Consider the following 26,926-nt stretch of genomic DNA (forward strand, 5'->3'; position numbering starts at 1 on the left):
AAAAAAAAAGCCGCCTTTTAGGAGAAGAAAAGGGTAACGGAGCACCCAGCTAAGCGTGTTAGAAAATCTTTAAGAAATAAATTGACAACGTTATTAAGGGATTTATGTCTGACAAAACATTTTTTTAAATTCTTGTAACTGAGACAAAGAGTTTAGAAAAAATTATCTATGAGCCCCAGGGTTATTAAGTCAATTAAACATATACCTGCATGTAACTTTGCTGTAATAAAAGTCCTGCCCAGAGTGTGGTGTTACCGAGTGAGGTACACTGAGTAAACACTCATTTGAAGACCTTTCCGCTGGAACATAAGAGTAAGGCAGTGAAAAGAATATATGTTCTGAACATCACATCGGCCCCATTAGGAGGGCTCTGTGATCACATTATTATGTGCTTTGTCTTCAGAGACTTCCCTGTCTTTTTCACCCATAAGCAGAAGAAGTCCTCTCCCTCTCATTATCAGGCTCCCAGGGCCCGTTCTCTCTGATGTGCCTCCCTCCCTCACTTTGGAGCTCGACTTCCTTGAGATCTGTCATTGTCACCTTTATTATAATGGAGTCTTACAATCCCACAGCTAGTGACACTCAGGGGAGGAGTATGCTGATGAGGAAGGTGGGGATGCCTGGAGGAGACGTCTGTGATGGAAGTTTCCACAGAGGCGACACTGCAAACAGGCAGGAAGAATGAAGGTCTGGTAGGGAGATGGGCACTCCACCGCCCAATTTTCCTCCCGTGGTCTCGTGCAGGAAAAAGGAAGAAAGGCCGTGGAGGGTATCCATGAAAGGGGACCCTGTGTTACTTTAGTTGCAGCAGGCAGGAATATTCTCTTCTCAGGTAGAACAAGCAGAGTCTGGTACACACAGAGGCAGATGAGTAAACAGACAGAGGTGATGCATTTTCTTTGTGGCATCTGTGGGCAAAAGGAGCTTAAAAGGCCCGTGGGAGGAAGGAATGATAGCTGGTTTCCTTTTCTCTCGTTGAATAGAGCCTCTGATTCAATGGTAGGACAGTTAACCAGGCCAATAGAACATGATGGGCTTCTTTCATTCCAAGAAGAGACTAGCCCTCCATGGGTGTTACTTAACTAGAAGAAGGTCAAAGATCACTGAGTATGATTCACCCACATTTAGGGGGCAGAATTGACCTAGAATGTCATAAAAAAGCACCAAAAGTGCAAGAGCAGTATTTTTAGAAGCACACCTAAGGGATGGCCAAACAGAAAGGCAGCAACACATCAAAAAAAAAAGGTTTAATCCTTCTAATTTGTCCACTTTGGCCAAAACAACAGAATTTAATCAAGTTCATATGCAGATGTGATTTGGGTGACTTATTTAACACTCTATAGATGAATACAGATCAGGTCTGTCTATCTATCTGTCTGTCGGTCTGTCTATTTTTGGTATTTTTCTCCCTAAGAGTGAATAATTATCAAGACAAAAATAAATTTAAAATGTACACCGCAACATCCCGAGTTGCAAAAGGACCCCACAGATTTATAAAATCGTTTGTGGCACTCTCAATCTTTTTCATTACTTTTCGAGGCTGCAAGGAAAAACACACCGCACTCTTGAGGAGACATCCGGTCCAATAGCGTATGAAAATGGCACACAAGTTGCTCTGCCATTTTGAAGAGAACAAAAGGGAAAAAATGAAGAGTTGTGGGAAAGGAAGAAAATGTTACACTATCAGATGAGATCAACTATGGGCTCAGTAAGAAAAAGATACAGGGGAGTTATTGCAGGTAGAAACAGCCTGCAGCGGGAAACTCTTCTGCTACTAAGGGTGGTAAAGGCCAACTTAAGAGGAAAGCCAAGAGATCTATAATCATCTACAAGAGGAAATAGGTTGGGGCAGTGAAATAGGACACCTCGCTCAAAGTAATCCAAGGGCAGTTTCAGGGTGATTGTGATTCTAGGAGAGATCACAGTGCAGGAGAAGCATGATGAAGGTAATAGTTGATGAATATCCACTAGGATAAATTCCAGTGGGTTAAAGATGCAAGCTAAAGGTTTTTTTTAAAGATTTATTGGAAAACATGGAATTCTTCTATAACTTGGAACGGAGGAAAGCATTTCTTACTATGACTCAAAATACAGAAGAGACAAGAGAAGATTGATTAATTTGTCTACATAAAAAGTAAAACTTCTGAATGGCAAAAAAAAAAAAAAAAAAGAGAAGGAAGAGAAGGAGAAAAGAAAGCAGAAAAACAGAAGAAAAAGGACAACAAACTGGAAAAAATATTCATATTGCAGACAAAGAGCTCATCTTCCTATTATGGAGTGATTTTTATAGAAATTGAAGAGACTAACAGACAAAAGATTTGACTATCAGTTCACAGAAGTAGAACTAAAAATAGCTCAAATGAATGAATATGTGCTCAACTTCACTCACAAGAGAAATGCAAATCCAAATGACATTGCAATATCATTCATACAATTCCAAAATTTTGATGACAGGCTGTTCAATTGGGTTCTCCCAGAAGCAGGCCCTGAGATGAATATTTCAGTGTAGTAGTTTATTTGGGAGGTGAGGGCAGGAAACACAGGTAGGGAAGTAAGGAGGAAAGGGAAAGGTGTTATGAAGGGCGTGTTCTGAAGCCAAGCCTGGAGCCCAGTTGGAGAACCGTGGGGGACAGTGCAGAACACATTCCACGGTTATCCCCTCTAAGAACGGGAAGCTGAGGTATTTATCCACCAACTCCCTTACCATCATTGGTTGATGGTTGCTTGTGGAGAATGAACTCTCAGGCCTTTCTGCCTTGTCCTTCCCCCAGGCTCACACACAGGTCAAGCCTGTTTCCTGGAGCCAGAAAGAAGCCCTGGGGCAGAGTGGCAGCTGGTCTAGAGAAGACCTTCTAGCGGGTGTGGGTCAGGCAGGGGAGCATCTTTCCCCACACTCTCCATCAGTGAAGCTCCCAGGGCACAGGCTCTCTCTCATTGCTGGTGAGAACAGACACTGTTACAACACCTATCTATGGCAATTGGGAGTGCCAACTAGTTATTGGGAATCTAACAGTACCTAGTACTGATTCCGCCCTCCCGGTACATATACCCTTTGACTCAGCAGTCCCACTTCCAGGAATTTATCCTACAGTTAAGATTTGCACCTGTCGTAAATGACACACGTGTAAGATGATTTATGCAGTGCTATTTGTAATGACAAACTCTTGGAAACAATCTAACGTCCATCGATGGGAAGGGGAGAGTTAAAATGCAGCTTTTTAAAAAAGTATAGTTGCTGTACAATATTATATAAGTTACAGGTGTACGATATAGTAATTCACAATTTTTAAAGGTTATACTCCATTTATAGTTATTATAAAATATTGGCTATATTCGCCATGTTGTACAATATATCCTTGTAACTTATTTCTTACATGATAGTTGAACCTCTTCCTCCCCTACTCCTATGTTGTCCCTCCCTGCTTCCCTTTCCCCACTGGTAACCACTAGTTTGTTCTCTGTATCTGTGAGCCTGCTTCTTTTTTGTTATATTCACTAGTTTGTTGTATTTTTTTAGATTCCACATAGAAGCGATATCATACAGTATTTGTCTTTCTTCAGCTTTAAAAACAATTGAGGCAGTTCTCTGGGTAGTGGATGTGGTGAGATTTCCAAGATACGTTGTTAAGTGACAAAAGTAAAGTGCAAGAAGATTATACTATCTTTTGCGTAAAAAGGGGGGAGGGTAAAAGGAAAATAACACAAGGTCATGTTTGTTTACATATGCACAGAGAAAGTGGCGGGATACGGAAGAAATAAGAGAGTTAAGGTGAGGGTTGTGGTGATGGTAACTTGTGGATAGGGTGAAATATATTTAAAGTATGTGAATCTATTATTTGCTTCCAAAATAAATTTAGAAATGCTGATGAACGTGGAAATCTGAGGGGCATGGAATTAGGTAGCACTTTTTTATTCCATGTTACATATTTCAGATTTGTTTGACTGTTGTACATGGTGCCTGCGTTGCTTTGCAATGTGAAAGGATACTGGAGATATAGTGACTAGATGCAAACTAGGGAGATAGATAGACAACAGTCAAAAATACATTATGGGGCTTCCCTGGTGGTGCAGTGGTTAAGAATCCACCCGCCAATGCAGGGGACACGGGTTCGAGCCGTGCTCTGGGAAGATCCCACATGCTGTGGAGCAGCTAAGCCCATGCGCCACAACTACTGAGCCTGCGCTCTAGAGCCCGCGAGCCACAACTGCTGAAGCTCGCGCACCTAGAGCCCGTTCTCCGCAACAAGAGAAGCCACCGTAATGAGAAGCGCGCGCACCACAACGAAGAGTAGCCCCCCCCCCGCTCGCTGCAACTAGAGAAAGCCTGCGCAGCAACAAAGACCCAACACAGCCAAAAATAAATGAATTTATTTAAAAAAACACATTACAATGGAAATGCTTATCAGAGCAAGTGTTGAACTTAAGGAATAGAAAATGACTGGCTGGCTAAAGCAGAAAAAGAATGTATTGAAAGGCTATTAGATAATTCACAGAATCACCAGGAAGGTAGAAGCAACAGGCTCAAAATAAAAGCTGAAGCCCAAGGAGGTGAGGAAACAATACCCACAGAAGCATCTGATGAGGTCACTGTTGTCATCGCCCTCACTGCTGTCCCTAGGGGAGCAGGAAGTCAGGCCAGAAGGTTCAAGTGAGCCACAAAGATATGACAATTTTTAAATGTCAGAGTAAGGTATGGGGCAGGTCACCAGGCAGAAATGTCAAAGCAGATGACCCAGAACTGAGCGTAGTGAGGACGTGAAAGGGATGAGAGATCGAGGTTGGAGGCAGATCATTGAAGAGAACGTCAGAGGGGCTGTTGTGGAGTCACTCTGTAGCCAAGGGAGTGGCAGACTGTTCTGGCGGGGGAGCTGCCCAAGAACCCTCAAAAATGTCCACAACAGGGCCACCTTTAATCATTGGCCGGGCCCAGAGAGCAAAAGCCAGTTGACAACAGTAACTAGTCTGTTAAGAAATACTACGTTCCTCTTACCTTTCCTCATGGCCGCAACCCCAGAAGGGTCAAAAACAGCAACTGGGTGGCGGGGAGGACATGACGGTGTGAGGCAGGAGTCAAGCCACCCTCCTCGCAGCCCTAGCTGGGACGAGGGGAGAATTTTTACCTTCGACTGAAGATGGAAGTGTTAAATTGAGACCGTGTTTTGCAACGTAGTGACCAGAAAACTTGGTTAGCTGACAAAGACCAGGAAAGTCACGGGCATTCATTTCATGTGGCATCCAATGGTAATGGTGGGACCACCCCTAAGAAGGAGGCTTAAGGGGGTGTCAGGTTGGGGTGGACAAAATAAAGTTGCTTTTAAGATTAACCATCGTAGATCCGGTAAAGTGACAGTTGCGTAGAAAGTGGACATTACTGCTGCAGTCACTGAAATAAGTAAATCTGCTTCTTCACGTCATGCGCTCTAGTTTCAAAGTCCCAAGCAGAGAATCTGATTGGCTGAGCTGAGGCATCATGCCCATGATCCAGCTCCACGGCCCATACGCTACCTGATGAATTCCCCTAATTTAGGAAAAGGGTTCAGAAAGTGGATGGATAAAAACTGACACATAGGCACTATAATGGGAAGCTGTGCATTCACATCTGATGGGTACGTGCTGGAGGTGGGGTGGGGGAGGGAGGAGAGGATTCCAAGAAGAGTAACATAGACCCTGCCCTCAATGAAGCGGAGTCCTACTATTATAGCAACTGCAACCTACAAGTATCTCACTTTCATCTAAAACTTTATAGTTTAAAAAGTTCTTTTATGTCTATACATTTGCCCTTGACAACAACACAGTGAGATAACTCCCCAGTGTTCAACATGGTGCCTGGCATGTAGTAGGTATTCAGTAAATGTTTGCTAAATGGATGGAAAAGTAAAGGAATGTATGAGTAAGGAAGATTCAAATCCAGTGGCAAAAGTACCGCCTTTGCAGTTGGACAGTCTTGTTCAGCAATGCCCAATGGAACCGATGATGGCTCTTTATTCATGCTGTGCAATATGGTAGCCAAATGTGGCTACTGAGTGCTTGAAATGTGCTAATGAGACTGAGGAATTAAAATTTAATTTAACCTTATTTTATTTTTTTTTTAACCTTATTTTATTTTAACTTTAATTCATTTAACTTTAAATAGCCACCCACAGCTAATGGCTACTGCACTGGACAGTACAGAGTTCAAATTCCAGCTCTGTGTATCTAGCTTATAACCTGAGCAAATGGATGTCACCATTTGGATTACTGTGACTCCCGCCACCACTGCTGTTTCTGCCACTACAGAGGGGATGCCAGGACTCAGAGAGGTTAAAGAGTCTGTCCAGGTCACTGAACTAGTGTACCACAGAGTGGGATTTGTGTTTCTTGTTTTCATTCCTGCAGTGGCTTCCTCATTACCAAGTTAAGCAAGGGCCCAAATACCCCAGAAGGGCATGAAGAATCGTCTGTGCACTGAAAAATGAGTCTTCCACGTATGTTTGTGATTAGTATTCACATTCATGTAGATTCCACAGTGATTAATAAAACATAAATTTGTTTAAAAGACTTACTGATTTTATAGTAGCTTTTTGTCATCATGCAGATTCTTAATCAACAGATACTAAAAGTACAGCGACTATCATGTGAGGTATCTCAGAATCTTTTGACATTGAAAAGGCATCCTCATCCTCTTTGTTGAAAATGTCATCAACACCCCCTTCTTTTATTTATTTATTTTTGGCTGTCAGGTCTTGGTTGTGGCACGTGGGATCTTTCATTGTGGCGGGCGGGCTTCTCTCTAGTTGTGGTATGCGGGTTTTCTCTTCTCTAGTTGTGGTGCAGAGGCTCCAGAGCACGTGGGCTCTGTAGTTTGCGGCACACGGGCTCTCTCATTGAGGCATGTGAGCTCAGTAGTTGTGGCGCTTGGGCTTAGTTGCCCCGCGGCATGTGGAATCTTAGTTCCCTGACCAGGGATGGAACCCGCGTCCCCTGCATTGCAAGGCGGATTCTTTACCACTGGACCAGCAGGGAAGTCCCCAACACCCCCTTCTTAAAACATAGTTAAAGAAAGAAATGGGATACATATCCACATACACAAAAGAGTTAAATACCAAGAGAAGATGGTGATGCAAGAGACCCCACAAACCAGTATATATTCTAGGTACATTTGCTAGAAACACAAATGGTGTTTTTTTTTTTTTTACCAAAGGGGTTTATTTGAACTCAGTTAATAGAAAAGATCAATGTGTAATTTCCAAAAGGGTCCTGCAACAGTCAGCAACTATGATAAATAAAGCTGAGGTTAGTTTTAAAAAACAAATTGCACACATTCAGAATAGATGAACAATGGTTTAAGGCAGATTTTGTGGAAGATTTCATAGTTTTAGAAGAGTGGTCCTGAATAGTGGGAATATAACCCAAAAGGTGCCCAGGAGGATCTATTGGGATGAGGAAATAAAATACTGCAACTCCTATACTGACTTTTTATCTTAAAAAAAAGAAGCCGAGCTTCATTGGTATTTCATATATGTATTGACAGCAGTACCTGTATATGATTTAAATAAATAGACATCTAGAGAGCATATGCTCAAAATTTTTTTTACTAACCAGACTGCATAATTTGAAATCTTTAGACATTTTTGTTTTAGAAGACAACAAGCTCAGGATAAACCTGTGGTATGATGTGATTATTAAAAACAAGGCAAAAGTTCTATCATCTTAGCTATGTTAGTTAGCTTTTCCCGTGTAACAAACCACCCCAGAGCAAGCTGGTTTACAACAATCATTTTCTACTATTTAGAACTTGCACAGTGTCCCTTGTTCTGATAATGTAAGAATAAGGGTTCTGAAAACTAAGTCTTACGAGGAAAGGTTGAGAGATTTGGCATCATGATGCCAAACATTCACAGGAAAGAGGAATATGTGTGTTAGACACTTACAGTCTTGATTTCTTATAGCTTAGATTCTAATACAGTTTATAGGGGAAGGGTAATATTTTGAATGGATGATCCCTTAAAGCAACAGAAATTAAAGCATTTTTTCTTTCTCTAATTGATTTCATAATTATAGAACTATATGATTTCACAGAGTTCCATTTGTGTGGAACGACACAGTCGACTAACATCAAAATTACTGGAAAATCCCAGAGGAGATGGATATATTCCATACTTATCAACTTTTCTCATTTTTATCAAAGAATTGGCTGTTTCTCCTCTTTTTATGAGAAAAACAATACAGCCTTTGTTTCTGTTTCTTTCCCCCCTAATTCAGATTCTATAATCATAAATTCAAAATGTGGGCAGATTTGAAAGTGGATTGTGAAGAAAAAGCTTTAGCATAAACAAAAGAAAGATGGAGTAAAATGTATGTCCGTCACTGCATGAGAAATGGTGTGACAAATACACGGTAATTTCGTCTAGAGAATGGTGGTAACTCAGAGCATTGCTGTCCACCTGAAAGAATATGTGAAGTAAAATATATTTAAAAGAAAACCCGTGCAAATGCAGTGTCCCTTCTGGATACAGCCGGAACAGTGTTCTGTTTGAATAATTTTATATCCTCTCCTAGAAATAAAATTTCTGCAAAGTTAAAGCAAAATGCTATTTTAAAAAATCTATGCATTGTTTAAGAAACTATAGATCTAATTTATTGTAAGATTTAGAATTAAAATTTAAGATCATCCAATAAAGTAAATTTGAATAAACAATATCCTTGAAAATTTAGATCAATGGTCAAATTTATATTTTTTGACTTTTAAACAAACAACAAACTGAGGCTGCAATGAAAACAGAAATGTCATTTCCTTCGGTAGTATTATTGGGAGAAAACTCAGAAATGACTATATCCCTATGCTAAGAGAATTTTTTTTTTTTTTTGGTCAAGTAGTTAAAAAAATCAATCTATATGTTCCTCCACTTTTCTAGGCTCAAAGTTATTTTTTGCTGAGTGGTGCAAAATGGAAAATGGACATTTGCTTCTGGCACTGTGACCTTCCCCAGGCCCTGTCCATGCTGCCCTGTCTGATGCGGTGTATTTCTGGAACACACTTGTGATATAACCAGCAATCATTCTCCATAAACACTCAACTTGACAGCAAGTGAGAGTAAAGAAAAAGTCTCTCTTTCACATCAATGAAGAGTGCCACACTATAAACACATTTCCTTTTTTTGTAAGAGAGGTGATTTTTTAAAAGATTAATCATCTTTAAAAGATGGGCTACAGCTCAACACTGTTATTTTCCTTCTGGCTATACACGTGGATACACTAATTTTGGTTTTAAAACCAATGGAGCTGATTTTTAAAAAGAAATCTATAGCTGTTCCATACGTTTTCCAGCTAAGACCCAGCATCAAACTTCCATATGTTTAAGAAAGCTATACCCTCCACCTGCGTACATACACACTCATACACATAAACACCCGATCCAACTCCACTGTTATCCACTGATGACTAAACCATTTGAGATAGGTTGGTGGGGGACAGGGGGGGAAGGGGCTGGGGAGGATTTTTTTTTTTTACAATAGGCACGCCTAATATTTACTGAACAAGACGTTTTGCTCTGTATTCTTTTAGCATGTGGGGGGACTCATCATTTTATTTAGACTTTATATGGCATGGGTTACTCAGTTCGCAGCAGAGGCACCTGCAGCAAATTAATTTGTTGTAGCACATTAATTATCTCATAGCTTCTATTTAGGCTGCAGCTGTTGCTATTATGTTAATAATATTTTTTATCACCACTGTATACAACAGGTTATGGCAATAATAGAAATATCTCTTTTTTTGCCCCCCCTCCCTGTTGTTTCCATGTTTCTGTGTCAGAAGGGAAGGCTGGGAGAAATTTAGGCAAATTAAGCCCCAAAGCACACTATAATTTTCTATTTCTGAACCGATTTGTGAGAGAATGGGTAACTGAAATTAGCAAAGAATCACCCCACACAAAGATGGCGCGTGCAGAATTTGTGAAAGCGAAAAAGAAGACGAAGGAGAAGCAACAGAGGGACGGAATACTGCAGTGCTGGGGTGGTGAGTGTTTGGATGGGGGCGGGGAAAATGCTGCAGTTTTCATGAAATAATAAGGTGGGGGAAAAAAGGCATACAAAGAGTAGGTTTTTCATTGTTTGTAAAATATAAACACAGATGAATTCTGTCTTTGGTTTGTTCATGCTTTTCACTCTGCACAGCAGGGATGTTCTTAAGAAGTTGCCCTCTGCGAAATTTCACTAAATGGGAACCGTGGACCCTGCATGATGGGATTATAATCACACCAGCCACTCCTTTTACATAATTTTTTGTTTAAGATCCAGTAAGACTCCCTGTTTTTAATATATATAAAGCAATAGACCTGGATATGTCGATAAACTGAGGGTTTGTGTCCCTATAGCCTAGTGCAAGCTAAAACAAAAAACCAGTGGTATCACATCTACAAATCTCAATGGATTCAAAAACAATATGAAAATTTTTAGCTGACAAGAACATGTCTGCTGCCTGCAGTCCCTGCAATAGCTCACCATGTTGCCTACTAACCGAAAGATCAAAAATTATCGATTTCATGGCGCTGCGTGCTCTGGAAAGAAAAAGCTACTTTAAAATTTGCATTGTTTAAGAAAGGAGTTAAAAGAAAAGAATCATTTTTTTCCTGAACACTTTGGAATGTGAAAATGGCTTGTTTTAATCTTATCCATGATTTACTATAATTCTATTATTTTTAGCAGCTGGAGTCTAGAAATGATTTTTTTCGATGAATTTAGGATTTTGTCGCAGTATACATCTGCAGTCCCAGAATCCTCCGGTAAGTTAATCCTTCTTTCGATGGGAAACGCCTTTAACCTTCTTGTGAATGAAGTATCTGCAACCATTTTGAAATTTTTAATAGGTGTGTGTGTGTGTGTGTGTGTGTGTGTGTGTGTGTGTGTGTGTGTATTTGTGTATGTGTGTGTGTATGTTTGGGGGAGGTATGTCTCCAAAGCATGATTTCTTAGCAATGCAGCGGTGTTTGCCTTAGTTCTTAGAAACATTGAGAAACATATACCTTTGTGCTCTTTGAATATGATGGACGATGTCTCCATTGCTTCTCCTTACACCTTCTATGGTAGCCATTAAAATGTACTTCCTTAGTATGGCAGAGACTCTTGTGTCAAGCCAATGAAGGCCTGGAGAACACATAACTCCAAGCATGAAAAGTGTTCCTGGCATAGCTGAAGCGGCCATGAACATAACTACCACTGCTGCTGCCGCCGCCACCACCATGGACATCGCCTCCCACCACCTTCACTGCCCCCCCTCGTGCCGCAGTGCACACCAGATGCAAGCTTTCCATAGTGGCTCTCCGCCGAATTTGCCCAGTGGGTTCCTAGATGACTTCTGTGTGTAAGAATAGCTAACCATGTAGTCTGACAAGAGGTATTTACAACTACTTAGTCTGTTCAGCTGGAAAGAAATCAAAAGATAACACTGAACCCTGAGATGATGGATTGCAAATCAAAAGCCCCAATCCATAAACAGCCCACTTGATGAACTGCTAAATGAAAAGCTGATTCTGATTTTTGTCCAGTGTTTGCAGGTTGTTGAAAAGAAATCTTTTTGAACGAGCCGAGCCTTCTTAGAGAGTCGGGAGTTATTGTTTATAAATGCATGGAATATTATTTAGTCTTACCTTTCTGCTGGGGGAGGATTCTTCCCAAGGAGATTCAGATTGTCCACAAGAGACCACACCCTCGTTTCACTGTTTTCTACTGTTTCTGTTTCTTTTCAAGGAGGGCTTCTTAACAATTCCAATTACACATTCATTTAAGGATCCTCATCAAAAGGAGCCAGGCATCCATTTCTCTCTAAAGGAAGCTCATTGTCTTAGTGTTCAATAAATGTTTAATTAGTGGATTTGATAGAGTTAACTGTCCCAAAAAGGAACGGGCCTTCTTTGCAATGCTGCCTTGATTAATGTTTCTGTCGGAAGTGCAAAAACAATCTGGGCATTTCTTTCTTTGCCTAAGGTGATTCAAAAGTATGTGTTTTAGTGAAGGGACGCTGTACCTTCAGGCTCCATGGAACCACTGCGGGATGTGCCAATGGTCTGAAATCATGACAGGTAATACTTCCTCTGTTAAACCAGCTGGAGACACTTTTGGTTTCCAGGAACACAGCCTGAAATTTAGAACCATTTGTCCTCTGCAGTTTCACAAAATGGATTAATTCACGTCAAACCCAAGTGGCTAGCTCTAGAAGGAAAAGGTGTAAAAAGATAACCAAGTGTTTTTTATGAACTATATTGCCCAAGGTCAATTTTTAAAAATCATTTTTACAAAATCACTTATTTCACTAACTCATCAGGTATTTTGATGCTTGTATTTCTTGTTGGTTTAATGTTAATATTTGTCTTCATTTCAGAGAAGTTATTCATCTCATATTTTTGGTGAGGCAATTGGAACAATTTCTATCTTGGGGATAAGCAAATAAAAATTTTGAGCAATTTGTTAAATTCAACTAATTCGTCTTAGAGCTAGTCACCCAGTAATTCTTCAGTACACTTAGATGTGATGGGAAAAATAGCTTGCTGCAAATTTTACATTTCCTTTACTAACATGTGTTTGCTTAAAGTATTAACTAGAGATTTTAAATATTAATTATAAATTTAGATTAAGATATCTAAATTATAGAAAAATGCTTCAATTATTTTGGCATCTAAATAGAGAAATACAAACCTAGAAGAGTTTTTATCCTTTCGATGTTCTAATGGTGCAGATATTTCTTAACCAGTTTTAATAGTGTGCCTTATTCAGCAAAACCAAACCAAACCTGAACACAGAAGAAGGAAACGTCTGTTAAAAAATTACTCTGATATTTATTAGTCATCTTATTTTAAATATATGACTTTAATCAAATCAACTGCATATTCTTTAACTGTGTACATAAACATTAAAATTGGGGATCAGTACCTGAAAAAATACCATTTACACTTTTAAGTTTATATTAGAAACACTGCTTTGATGAAGTATCTTTTTCCTTTCGATCTGTTCAAATTATGACCAGATGGTTAACTGCAACCATCCTCTACTCTTAATTCTACAGAACTACTAGCAAAGACACAAATGAGAAAGTCATTGTAGACAATGGATCTCACTGAACATCATCTTAGTCTGTGGACTTTTCCCACTGCAGGGCCCCACGTATGCTATGGTGATAGACAGCAGTTAACATTACCACGGTATATAATAAAAGATCTTTAAGATAGGGGGAAAAATTGAATTATTTAAAGAACATGTTGCCCCTGAAGCATAGCTATGCGTAAAACTACATAACCTACTCCATAAGTGAATGAGTAAGACGGTTTCCTGCCAGTACCTATGTATAAAGACCTATTGTTTGCATGCATTAATTACAGAGATAAAAGCCTCAAGATAACTTTGTTGCTTTTTGTACTCTCTCCATTGTTTTGGAGGAAAAATAAGCATACAACAACAGACTAGAGAAAGTGAATCGATCATAATTTTTTCAGCTTTGACAAATGCCAATCCTGCTGGATTACAATGGAGACATTTCCAAGGTAAATGAAGAACCAACTTCAACCTATTAAGACGAATTCGAAAATGTTTTTGAAGAATAGAAAATGCGTTTTTAAAAATTAGAAGCTGCCTAATCGATAGCTCTTTCCATAAACAACATACTTGGATTTCTTAAATAAGTGATACCCTATAAATGCACCTCCTCCAAAGAAAAATCCTCGCCACCACCACAAAAATCTATTGATACTTAGTAACAAAGTGGAACCAGATGAAAATGGAATCTGTAAGAATTAACCTAGTTGGCAGGGCTCTAGAGCTAGTCCATTTCTATCAGTCATTTGTTCACAGTAGGGACTCATCAGGACTTGTTGAATTGCGGGCTAGGCGCCTATCCTAACGCGAGTTCACAGCTTTCGGGAGTGGGGAGAACCGGCGGCTCGGCCGGGTACTTCATTTCCAGATTCGGGGTGAACAGCCGGTAGGAATGCGAGATCCACGATCCGGACCGTGGGGGGACTCTGGGGCTCTTGGCTCGCCTGCGAGCCAAGTCCTGCAGACAGCCTGGGGCCCAGACCGCAACTACGGCGGAAGCACGAACGCGCCGGGGTCCCCTGACCGGGAGCCGGGCGGCGGCGGCGCCCAGCAGCGCCCGGAGCGGGCGGGCCCCGACCTCATTCCCCGCGCCGCCGGCGCGGCCCCGGTCCCAAACTTCCGCCCTCCCGGGACCTGTGCCTCCTGGCCCGCTCGGCCCCAGAGGGCCTGGGTCCCGATGCCGCCTCCCGCGAGCAGCGGGCAGCGCGCGGCCAGCCCCGCGTCCGCTCTCACGGCCCGGGGCACGCGCGAGGCGGGACGTCGGGCTCGGGACAGTGGAGAGTACCAGCGTTCGTCCTCTCCCCAGCCTACCCCGGCTCGCGGGGGGCCCCCGGCCTCCCTGACTCGGACCACGGCGCCTTAGCAGGCCGCTCTCCCGTTCCGCACGGCGGGGCAGCCGCCGGCCTCTACCCGGGACAGCGTCCGGAGAGGACGCGTGCGCCCCGCCCCTGCCCCGGGCGCGCAGACGGCGGCGGGCTGCTCCGCAGAGCGGGGACTACTTTCCACCGCCCCCCCTGCGCCCCGCCCCTTGTCCTCGCGCGGCGGAACGCTTCGCGCTGCGCCGCTGGCGGCAGGATACAGAGGCTCCTGCGCGACTTATAAGAGCTCCTTGTGCGGCGCCATTTTAAGCCTCTCGGTCTGTGGCAGCCGCGTTAGGCCGGCCCCGGGAGCGGAGAGCGAGGGGAGGCGGAGACCGAGGAAGGTCCGAGGAGCAGCTCCGTTCCTCGTCGAGCCGCCACTGCAGGCCGAGGACGGTCGGACTACCGCGGCGGGAGGAGCCTGTTCCCCTGAGGTGCTTGGGCGCTCCTTTCCTTACCCTTCTGGGGCTGCTCCCACTCCCGCTTCGGAGCCAAACTTCGTCGCGGGCGCGCGGTCCCGGCGGCGGCTGGGAACCGGGCCCAGCGCAGCCCAGGGGCCCCGGGTGGGGAGCGGGGGTTGCGGACTGGGGACGCCGGAGAGGCGGCGGAGGCGGGCCGCGCTCGGGGGGTGGAGGGCGGCGGCCTGGCCCGGTTCCGGTCGCGCCGCTCCTAGGGGGCCCGGGGGGCACCGCTTTCGGGGAGGGGGCGCCGCGAGGGCGCGTCCTGGAGCTCGGATGGCCGGCGGGGTGTGGGGGGGAGTGCTGTGGTTTCTGTCCGGGGCTCCGGCCGTGGCTGAGTTTGGGGGAGGGACCCTGCGCCTCGGGATGCGCCGGGGTGGGGGGCGGGGTGGGGACGGGGGACTCCGCCTTCCCGGCCTCCGCGGGCAGTTGGGGTGCGGGCGCTGGGCCTGGGACGCCACCCGAGGTCCCATCTCCAGGTTCCCCCTTTCGTGCTTAAGGACGGATTGTTAGGATCGTTAGTATATATATTTTTTTAATGCCCTGCCGGTGTGAGTGCGCTTGTTTAAATCGAAGCAACTTTAAACCTTAGAGGATCCAAACTATTATTGCAGACGGTGCGATGCGCCAGGAGGGTTTGCACAGATAAAAATCCATATCTTGCACGTATATTTTCTTGTACGGTGCAGGTGGGTGAAAGCGGCGTGCAAGGGAGGTCCTGGGAAAAATAAGGGCGAGGGCGACTGGCTTACTGGCTCTTATCAAGTGACCCATGGGATTCAGCCTCTGACTGCTTCGAAAATTTTGTTCGTGGAAATTCTTTATTCAGATAGTTTCATGGCAGCTAAACTTGATTTTGAGAACACTTTCCAGCGGGTTGAATTTTACCCTCGCTACGAAATTGCCCGAAGGAAATTCAGGCGTTGCAACTTCGTTCCGTGTTTTGTCTGGGGAGAGGACTTGGAACAGAGACTTTCGAAGTTCAGTTCTTACAGCCCGCTTCTGAATCCGCTAAACTTGAAAGCTTTGGCAGTCGGATGTAGTTGTTTCCTTCGTTTTCTGTTCCCTGTTGGAGGGAGCATTGTCTCCTACTTTGTATCTTCCAGACATCTGTGGTCTCCCCTCCCCCCCGAGTTTGTGAGTGGTGAATGAAGGGAGACTGGCCTGCTGGTATGCAGAGGTCGGCAGAAGGAAATCGAGGAGTGGTTTTAGTGAAACGAGAGCTTTGTGTCGTGAACAGTGGTGGCTTAGACTAGACAGCAACTTGAAGAGACGGCTAGCCTTTGATAAAGTCTGGGCTGCTGTTTTTTAGATCGCTAAGTTATAAAGTATTTTGTCTGGAACTTGGGAAGCCATTTCATTATTGTCCCTTGGTGTACATTAAGTACCTTTAGCTATCTTCCTGTTAACTTGTCTTCGTCCTAAGAAATAGTGGACATAGCTTGAAATGTTATTTATATAATGCTGCTGTTTAGTATCTGCTTAAATTAGTGACGTAAACTTCTACTTGGGAGGCTCACCGCCCCCCCGCCCCCCGGTGTGAACTAAGGCGGCTGCTACATTTATTTTACTTTTACATTTAAACCCACAAATATCTGGGTTAAAAAAAAAAGTACCATTAAGGTTTGAGAATATCCTTTCACAAAATTTGATTAAGTTGTGCCCAGTATTCATTACTTTGACCTGGTCTTTGTTCTGAAGGCCATGTACAAGGCCCTAAAGTGATTGCAACAGTAGCTTGAAAAACTTCCAGAAGACTATTCTATAGGATTAAAGGAATGCTGAGACTATTCAAGTCTGAAGTCCTTGAGGGGGAAATTAAAAAACTGCACTAGAAAGTTTAGTATAGTATGTAACTTAGAGCCCTTGTGGAGTTCTAGGCCTGAGATTCTCCCAGAGGCTAGAGCAGTCATTTAAAATCACTTTCAGGAAAAACCAATTTAAAAAAAAAAAAGTGGTTAAAAAAAAAAAAAACATTTAGCAGTGTTCAAGTGTCAGTAAGTGTTCAATAATTTTCTTTCTTTTGAAATGTTGTCTATTTCCTTTACCAAGGTAATTATGTAGAAAAATGTAGATTCCCATATTAAAACTGAAACTGAATTGAGCTTCCTACTGTTACTAGTGATGAAGAGAATAAAAATTATACATATAAATGAAGTGTATTTTTGTTTTCATAGACACTTCCCTCCTCCACCTCCCCAAATGGGAAAGGGAAAATATGAAGTAGGCAAATTTCTCTAAGGGTGTTTTGAGATTTGGTTCTTAGGAAAACTTTATCTGCAGATATCCTTTTTTATTGTTGGGAGGGGTGGAAAGAGGAGCGTAAGTATTGTTGAAACTAGGAACATGGAGAATTCAAAAGTTTGAATCTCAGTCTTTTATAGTTACAAGTAGCAGTGAACTTAAAACCACAGAAATGGAGTATATGTAGTATCTTCAGCCAAATGAAACTTTTGTGTTCTTGAAATGAAACAATATACATCTGTCCAGTTATAATAAGCTTTTATTTCTCTTTTATGGTTTACTAGTTGCTGATAATAATTGTAGAGGAGGAGGTGGTAAATTTTAAGTTTGTACTTTGAGCTTGGTTGGAAGCGTGCTTGATTGCCAACCCAGGGCAGAAGGGATGAATGCATTTAGAGCAGGACAGACTTCTAATAAAAAGTATTGGCAACTCTTTCGTGCTACATGTTGACTTGTGACATTGGTTGTGAAAACATTAGTTGTGTTAACTTAGTTGTATTCTTGTAGCTCTCTCTTTGTTGGGAATATGGTATCTTTAGTTGAAACACCTTGACTAAAAACATTTTTATACCATAAAAGTAAATAGTAAAACATAGACTAGGAGCTACTGTTTGCTGATTAGTCCAGAGCATGTAGCTGTTGCCTCTTGTACCCTCATTGAGAGGATACTGAGTTGCAGAATCAGTTCTCATTCTTTAACAGACTATTGTTTATGTAATACTTTTCTAATTGTGGTGTGATAGAGTAATAGGCTAAAATAAGTACTTAAGTTTCATGAAAGGAAAATATATGATTTGTATTGCTTGCAAATGAGTAGGAGTTAACTTGTGTAGTTTTTCATCACTTAAACTCTGGAGAAAGTTCTTTATTTCCTCTGTTTACTTAAGAATGCTGTTTTTGTGTTTTACGCAAGTCTGAGCTTGACCAGGTTTGAAATCTAGATACTTCTGTTGAGGCCTGAACCCTGCCTGTATCCTTGAAGTATGTATTTAATCTGCTTTCTCCCTAAGGAAAAAGCAGCTCTTAATAGACAAAGTCAATCACATTAGGAACCCTTTTTAGAGTTTAACTATCTTTGTAAGTTTGTTAATTGTGGGCATCTCTTCTTTTAAGAGAGATTCCCTATCCCCAAAGTCTCCCTCAAACTTGATGCAGTTGAGTGAGAATAGAGTTAGGGCATGTTATTGCATGCTGCGGTCACATTGAGTGCCCTCCAGTGGATATAATGCCAGTGGTATTTTTTTCCCCATCAAGTTTGCGTGGAATATATTTACAAACGGTTTTGATGGGAAAGCATCAGTCAAGGAACGTTTTGAATTCTAGAATAGCTTATTTATATTATTACTGCTAATTAAAAGATTGTCTTGAGAACATGTCATCTCAACCATTATTTGCAGGAGAAAGGTCAAAGTTAAGTTTGGGGTTAAATTTTATTTGTTACTTAAAATAGGAAGTTCTGCTTAAATATATCATAATTATAAACCAAAAACTCAGTATAATTTTGGGGTAAATGATCCTCATGTCTAGCCATATTAATGAATTACAGAAACTAAAATTCTCAGAAGAAGTTAACAAAGAAGTGAATTGTCAATTTGTCTAAAATCTCTTATACAGTAGAACATGAGTAAGTCTTCAACTTGGTTTTATTTTCAAGGAATATTATGTCTGTGTTAAGAACTGGATATCAACAAAGCTAGTTGAGTCAACTTACGTGAACTCAAGAGCACAATGCCTAGTGACTATAGGCATTTGTGTAGCATATACATTTGTAAAGTGCTGTGATGCACAATACCAGTATTTTGACCTTTAAAACTTTCAGTAAAAACCTTTCTCCACACTCCTATGTTAAAAGTTCTTGCTGTTTCTATTAGTATCATTATTTTATGAAAATACTTGTTTTAAATCAGATTCTGATTAGTAACAGGAAGAAAGCCCATTTAAAAATAGCTTTTAGGGACTTCCATGGTGGCACAGTGGTTAAGAATCCGCCTGCTGATGCAGGGGACACGGGTTCAAGCCCTGGTCCAGGAAGATCCCACATGGCCGCAGAACAGTTAAGGCCGTATGCCACAACTAGTGAGCCTGCGCTCTAGAGCCCGCGAGCCACAACTACTGAGCCTGCATGCCCTAGAACCCGTGCTCTGCAACAAGAGAAGCCACCGCATTGAGAAGCCCGTGCACTGCAATTAAGAGTAGCCCCCGCTCGCTGCAAATAGAGAAAGCCTGCGCGGAGCAACGAAGACCCAGTGAGCCAAAAATAAATAAAAGCAAACATTAAAAAAAAAATAGCTTTTAGAAGTCAAATGGTCATTTTATGGAAAATTCTCAGTTTAGAAAAAAAAATTTTAACTTTGTATATTTTCCATAAATAGGTGCTTGAAATGAAATTTAAAAGTTGATTGAGTAGGGAGGGAAAATGACTGTTATCACTTACTGCTCTATTTTGCTCTTGGAATTTAGTATATTTTTGTGGAAACATTGATAATGATTTTTGACTATTTAAGAAATGTATTGTTATACTTTTTTTTAATAGATTTCAAAAAATTATTTATTTTTGGCTTTGTTGGGTCTTCATTTCTGCGTGTGGGCTTTCTCTAGTTGTGGCGAGCGGGGTCTACTCTTCTTTGGGTGCGCGGGCTTCTCATTGTGGTGGCTTCTCTTGTTGCAGAGCATGGGTTCTAGGCGTGCGGGCTCAGTAGTTTTGGCTCGCGGGCTCAGTAGTTGTGGCTCACGGGCCCTAGAGCGCAGGCTCAGTAGTTGTGGCACACGGGCTTAGTTGCTCTGCGGCATGTGGGATCTTCCTGGAACAGGGCTTGAACCTGTGTCCCCTGCATTAGCAGGCGGATTCTTAACCACTGCGCCACCAGGGAAGTCCCTGTTATACCTTTTTAAAAACATGAGGCAAGATTGCCTCAGCTGTTTTATATAAATGGTTATTTCAGAATGGGTTGTGATCCCTCATAAAGCATCATGTGTGGAATAAGTAATGTCTAAGTCCATAACTAGTATTTGCATCATTTACTGTCTGTAGGTCAAATAGCTTCTATTCCAGTTTTCCAAGATTTTTATGAGATGAGAGTAGATTTGAAAGTTCTCCTGAAAACTATGTACATCTTACTTAAAAAAAAAAATTCTGCCTGTTGAGGACCTAATTTATCTCTTGAAATAGGCTGCTTGTCTTCATTTATATAGCATGCAACAATTTGACATTCAAGATAAGTGACTAAAGTAAGATTGCTGTCACAAACCATATAGGATTGATGTTGCATCACAGTGGGAATAACTACTCAGTGTCTCCAGGGCCAGGCAGGTATGGACTAACTGGGACCCTGTGAACTACGACAAATTGGGGAACACATGTCCTATCTAAGCCAGTCTTCAGCTCCAGCCATTGTGTGGGAAAGTAGTTCATGTTTCCACATCATCTGAATTTTTTTTCCCCTAAGAGAAGCAGGAAATCTGGATTAATGTGCATCCCATGATTTGCACACATTGGTGAATGAAATTCGTGTTTTGAGACACTGTAACACAAATTAAATACACCTGTTGGCAGGATCTGCCAGTTTGTGACATCTGCAGTAGTCCATTTAGAGTATAGTTTTTTTATAATGATGATTCTACTAAATGATTGAAGGTAATACGATTCTCCGGGTGTGTATGCATCTGTATCTATGTATACATAAGTATATATATGTATAACTTAGGAAGTAAGATTTGTTAAACTATTAGGTTCATATTTGGCACTTGAAAAATGCCTTGTATCAATTGATTATAGATTAGGAACTTAAAACAGGTTCATATTACTAACTTTGTGAAATCTGGGAAACGTACACTTATAAGTTTAGGAATTAAGATGGGTTGGGTCAAGGAAAAGGAGGAGAAATAACGTGTTTATTACTTGATCATCTTAAGTATAGTTTTTTAAAATGTTTTCTTAAATGAGGTCTCAAAACTTAATATTTGAAGGTACCTAAAATGCTGGGCAAATTCTGGCTGTGTGTACACAATCATGTCAGCCTGAAATTTTATTGATGGCGTTAACTCATGTCCTGGTTTTCAGCCAAAGTCTGCATTTCTGTGATAAACTATTATCAGACTAGATTTAAAACTGAAAAGCAAAGTTTAGGTAATGAAAAATTAATTGAATATTAGTTTTATTTAAATTAATGGCTTACTGCTATTTGGTCAGAATAAATTTATGCAGGCAATTAAGTAGATACTGGTTAAATCTTTTGCTGCTAGGGCAAGGTTTTTCATTTCCAGAGTTTGGAAAGTTAGGTATTTAGTTTTCTGACTACATGTTTAAATGGCAGACTATGTCTGGGCTGAAAACGCAAAACATAGGCCAACATTGGTTTTAAAAAAAATCTGAAAATAGTGCTGTAGACTGCAATTGTTTTTATATGATATGGTATAGAATGCAAGCCAAACTGATCAGTGGACTTTTCACAAAACATTCATCCCAAGGTGTTCACCCCTTGGCCTGTTCCGCAATCCCCATATAACTTTACAGAGCCACTGTAAAGTTTCTCTTGTAATAGTCCAGAAATTTCCTGCCCCTGATTTCTTTTGAACTTGTTGAAAAGGCCTCCCCCGCAACCCCCCCCCCAAAAATAACAGTTTGAAAAGTATGAATAGCTGGATGATGCTGGTTTGAAACTGCTTCATGCAGTGCCATTTTGCTCCCGTTTCTTTCCATCTATTAATTTCTTCACTAATATTCCCATGGTTTTACTTGTGATTTCATAACTTACATGTTGCTGGACTGATATTTTCCTTTTAACTGATGTAACAGGTGTGTTAAACAATTAGTTAAAAAATTGGGGGTGAGGGAGATATTTTTAACCTGTTTCAGTTCTTTGAAGTTCATCAGTCCTCATGGCATACGAAGGATAGCTGTGATAAATCTTATCTTAAATGCTGGTAGCTGATCTGACTTGGAACAAAAAGATGTGCACATGTTAAAGGGTTAGTTAATAAGTTTCTTTTATTAACAGGGTTTTATGATAGCTGAAATAATTGTGATATTTATGTACACACACTATTGTACATTATCCATATAAAATTGTGAGAAGTTAGATTTACTGCAGACTTTCTCGGGAATGCATTTTGAAGATGATCTTAATGATTGTAATTTGCTTCTCAGGGAGGGGGTCGTAAAAGCTGCCCCCCTACTTTATAGTATAATTAAGTGGTTTGGGGGTAAGGGTGTAGGGAGTGAGTCTGTCTTTGAAGTCTTCTGTATATCAGATGAATGACCCATGTGTAAGGGAGGAACAAGGGTTTCTTGCAAATATTTTTCAATCCAACTAACTATGGAGGTTTCTAAGTGGAGTTCCATTCTATTGTGTAGAAAGTGCTGAGGTAGACACTTCAAATCTTTCCTGAGCAACTGAAAGAATGTAGCAATGTCAAACATTACTTTATACCCAACAGTTCATTTAGATACAAAAGTAGACACTACATAAATGTTATATAGGAAACATAGTATGCTGACATGGTACTCTTTAGATAGATTCTTATTAGTCTTTCTGGTACTTTGCTTAAAGTTGTTTTACCTAAAGTTTGTTTAGTTTTTAAATTATTTTATTTTTTTTTAATTTGATATCTTCTCTTGGAAAAGCCATATGAGATATGAGTGAGGTTTATATCGTTGTAGCTTGTACTTATGAATGTCCTCTGTGATCCATTTACAAGGTGAAACTCATATCTGATAGTTGTCCTCTATAGGTCACCGTTTCCTGCCTTAATTCTGCTGTCATTTTTCCTAGGTCCGAGTCAGAGTGCCAGCCAGTCTGTTCCCCATAGAATGAAAAGAGGCTAGAAAGTTTAACAGATTAGAAATCTGGGAGTCACTCATAAGACAAAGTAATGATAGTTAAAATACTAAAACTGGATCTTTTTTGTAAGAATACTTACATTCTTGAATCATGCTTGAAGAATGCCCTGACTATATGCCAAAGAGCCTTAGGTTTCTCCTTATTGCCGTTACACCCCAGATCATATTACATTTCTCTAGAAAGTGCTAAGACAGAAGACTGTTTAACCATCTCTTTGCTCGTCATACTAGTCCCCTTTTCCCCATCAGAAGCTAAATAAGTAGGAACTCCTTCACCTTCTTATCATCAATCTGCATGGATGGAGGGTCCATCTTTATAAAGGAGTAAGCATTATATTCTGGTCAGAGGTCAGTCCTAACACATGCCTTATGTAGGACTTTGTTTCTTTAGTTATGCCTCACTCTTCTGTATGTATTACCCGTATCCCTCCACATTTGAATCCCATTGCTGTTTTTGGTCTCCATCTCCCACATATTATCATCTCCTGAAGTCCATTCATTGTGCCTTCTGGAACTCATAGTCCTTAGCAAATCCTTTTTATTGTCTATCTGTTCTGGGAATGTTTCCTTCTCTTTCTTGCTCCAGCTGTAACCTAACCTCTCCGCTGATAATGCTACTGACTTTGAAACTCTCTGAAGTGGTAGATGTTTCCTCTTCTTGCACACCTTTTACTGGTGAATGAAGAGGTAGAGTAGATGTCTTCCTCATTATCACTTCTTGACCATTCTTTTCCAAAACTTTAAGCTTTGACTCTTATGCCATCAGATTATACCACCCACTACCCCTCCTCATTTCAGTCATCTACCAACTTTCCTGGGTCATTCCCCTACTTCCTTGAATACCATTATCTCCTGGCTCACTGTCGTCTTTATTTCTGTCATAATTCTTGGTTCTTGGTGATATCAATATCCATGTGGAGCAGTGCTGCTCAAAATGTCACCTGGTCTGTGAACTGTTTGTTACCAGTATGAATTGCAGTAAGGAGTTTGTGCCAAAATGTAACTCACCTGTGTTGCTAAGTTCAGTGTTTAGTTCAGCTGGCTTTTTTTGGTACCAAAACTTTTTTGATGAAGGAAGCAGTATGTTGGTTTATATAATCTGGCACAAGCTCCTTAGGGTGTCGTGGTCTGGTACTTTGAGTAACACTGATGTAGAGGATGCTTCCGCTGTTCTGACCTCTTAGTTCCTTGATGTCCTCTCCTCCAGTGATCTTATTTTTCCATCTGATTCAGCCACCCCAGTACTTCAATTCAAACAGCCTTTCAGCCCCACTGAAACTTACACTGTCTTTCTAAGCTTTTCAGTATCCCTCACCCTCACTTCTACCCAACTGAAATTTCATGTTGAATCATAATCACTTCCTTATATACACTCTCAACAACCTTGTCCCTCTCTGATTTCATGTCCAGTGGTCCTTGGTCTCTTAGTTCACCCCTCTTTATGACTGTATCTTTTTCCTCTCTCCTCAAACCTCCCCAAACCCACTCCCCCATCCTTGCTTTCATCTATTTCCCTTGCTTTCTATTTCACAAAGCATATTGAATAATTGGAAGAATTCCTGTATGCTTCCACATCTGTGACTGTGCCCTTTACCTTCTCCTCTGTCATCATGGACAAACTGTAGTGTTCAGAGATAAGGACAACCAGCTCATTTCTATACTAGATCCCGTTCCCTCTTGATCTCAAGAATACGACCCTGTCATTCTCCTTCTCTTGCATCATTGGTTTTTCCTTCTATGAGCATACAGACATGATATTATTTGTCCCATTTAAAACAAAAAAATCTTTTCTTCCTGTTTCCCCTTTCATCCACCCAGTCTGCTTCTTTTTCGAACAAGACACTTTGAAACAATTGCTTGGATACACTCTCTCCCCTTTTCTTTTCAGCCCCTACCAGTGACCACCATTTTATAAATCTCTAGTCCTCATCTCACTTAACCTCTCAGTAGCATTTGGTACAGTTGCTTGAGACACAAGTTTCCCTTGGCTTCTAGGCCACCGCATCTGCTAGCAGGTTTTATTTCTACCTCACTGGTGGTTCCTCCTTAGTCTTCCTTGCTTTTTCTGTCATCTCTGACCTCTATGTTGTAGTGGCTGAAAATTTAGTCCTTGGACCTCTCCTTTTTCATTGTGTAAATACACTCCAGTCTCATAGCTTTAAACATGGTATTTAATCTATTTGCTCATGGCTTCCAGATTTATATCCCTAGCCTGGATTTCTCCCCTGAACTATAGATCCTGATAGCCAACTTTTCCCCCAACATTTTGGATGTCTCAGAAGCATTCTCAAATGTAATATCTAAAACTGAGCTCCCAATTTCTCTTAAAGCTGCTTCTCTTAGTCTGTCCTAAATGGAACTCTGTCTTTCCAGTTACTCACACTTAAAACCTTGCTGTTCTTGACTGTCCTTATCGCACCCCATATCCAAACCCTGTCTGAGAATTGTGTCTGCTCTCCTTCTAAAATATGTCCAAAATCTAGGCATTTCTTACCATGCCATTTCATAGCCTTGCTGTCCTAATCTTTTGCCTGGATTACTGCACAGGTCTTCTAACTGGTCTTCCTGCTTACACCTTTGTTCCCCTTAAACGTATTCTCAACACAGTGGCCAGAATAATCCTTTTAAAGCAATAGATCATATAACTTCTCTGTTTGAAAACCTCCAGGGGCTTAACCGTCTCATTCTGTAGAAGCACTAACTCCTATGTGTTTGGACTACTCTCTTTATCACCTACTCCTTTCCTCCTCTCACTCTTCATAGAAATAAAACTGAAAGGAGATAAGAAAGAAAGAGAGGAAACCAGTAAAATAACTACGGCAATCATCCAGGTGACAGATGGTGGTGGCTTAGGTTAGGGTAGTAGCAGTAGGCACAGAGTAGCTAGATTGGAGGAATGCTTTGGAGTTAGAAACAATAGGCTCTGCAAACTCAGTAAAAGTGCAGTTCTTCCCCAACTTCCTATCTCCTATCTCGCTTTATGTTTTTCCTTAGGCCTCATCACTGTCTAACATGATAGATATTTTACCTTTTTACCCCCTTTTTCTTAGCCTCCTAGAACATAAGCTCTAGGAAGACAGGGATTATTGTCTATTTCCTTACTGTTTTCTTCCCAGTACCTAGAATAATAGTACATAACTAGATGATCAGTGAATATGTGTGGAGTGAATGACTTTTAAATCTTTTCACCTCATTTTGGATCTTTCCCAATAGCATACAAATATATTCCATCTTTGCAGAGGTGGTTCCTTCCTGTCATTTATGGCTCATGTCAGATTGAGTTCTTCCCTCTTCACTCATTTTCACTTTATTATATTCTTTTATTTAGTTTGTGGCACTTAATCATACTCTGAAGTAACATTTGTTTACTCGCTTGTTCTTTCCCCCATCACTGTCTTTTTCTGATTTGTATGCCTGGTACTCAGAACAGCATCTGGAAGTTGTAGGTGCTAATAAATACTTGTTGAATGGGTGAATATTCTGGAATTGGACGACCTTTGTTTTTTTCCAGCTAATGCCCCTTTAATTTCTCTGCTCCCTTTCATAGTCTGAAAGAGATATCCTATGGATATGGTCTTCATTTTTCATCTCCTATTCCAGTGTGTGTTCTGCTTTCATTATTTCAGTGAATGTGCTCTTGCTGAACTCACTGTTGGACCTCCATGCTGACCAGTCAAAGAGATACTTTTTACCTTTAGTCTTGCTGGATCACTCAGCATTTGGTGCATTTTTTTTTTTTTTAACTTCCCTCTGGAACCGCAGTGTCCAGTAGAACTTTCTGTGATGGTGGAAGTGTTCTCCATATGTGTGGTCTGATACGGTCGCCACGAGCTACATGTGGCTCTTGAGCACTTGGAATGTCACTGATGAGCTAAATTTTAATAAAATTTAAATGTAAATAGTCATGTGTGACTAACGGCTACTGTATTGGACAGCGCAGTTCTAGAAACGTTCTCCTTTCTT

General features: G+C 41.2%; 1 protein-coding gene across 2 annotated transcripts in view; it reads left to right on the top strand.

Annotated features, from left to right (window-relative positions):
• Positions 1 to 14,686: 14,686 nt before the first annotated feature.
• CTNNB1 (catenin beta 1) overlaps positions 14,687 to 26,926 on the top strand; it is a 42,099-nt gene continuing 29,859 nt past the window's right edge. The window contains exon 1 of one of the 2 annotated variants that reach the window (XM_060162228.1): positions 14,687 to 14,856. The gene's annotated coding sequence lies outside the window, so the exon portion shown is untranslated. The remainder of the gene's footprint in view (positions 14,857 to 26,926) is intronic. The other variant, XM_060162226.1, reaches the window with a different exon arrangement.

Source organism: Lagenorhynchus albirostris, chromosome 10, assembly GCF_949774975.1.
Source record: "Lagenorhynchus albirostris chromosome 10, mLagAlb1.1, whole genome shotgun sequence".
Classification (NCBI taxonomy): Eukaryota; Metazoa; Chordata; class Mammalia; order Artiodactyla; family Delphinidae; genus Lagenorhynchus; species Lagenorhynchus albirostris.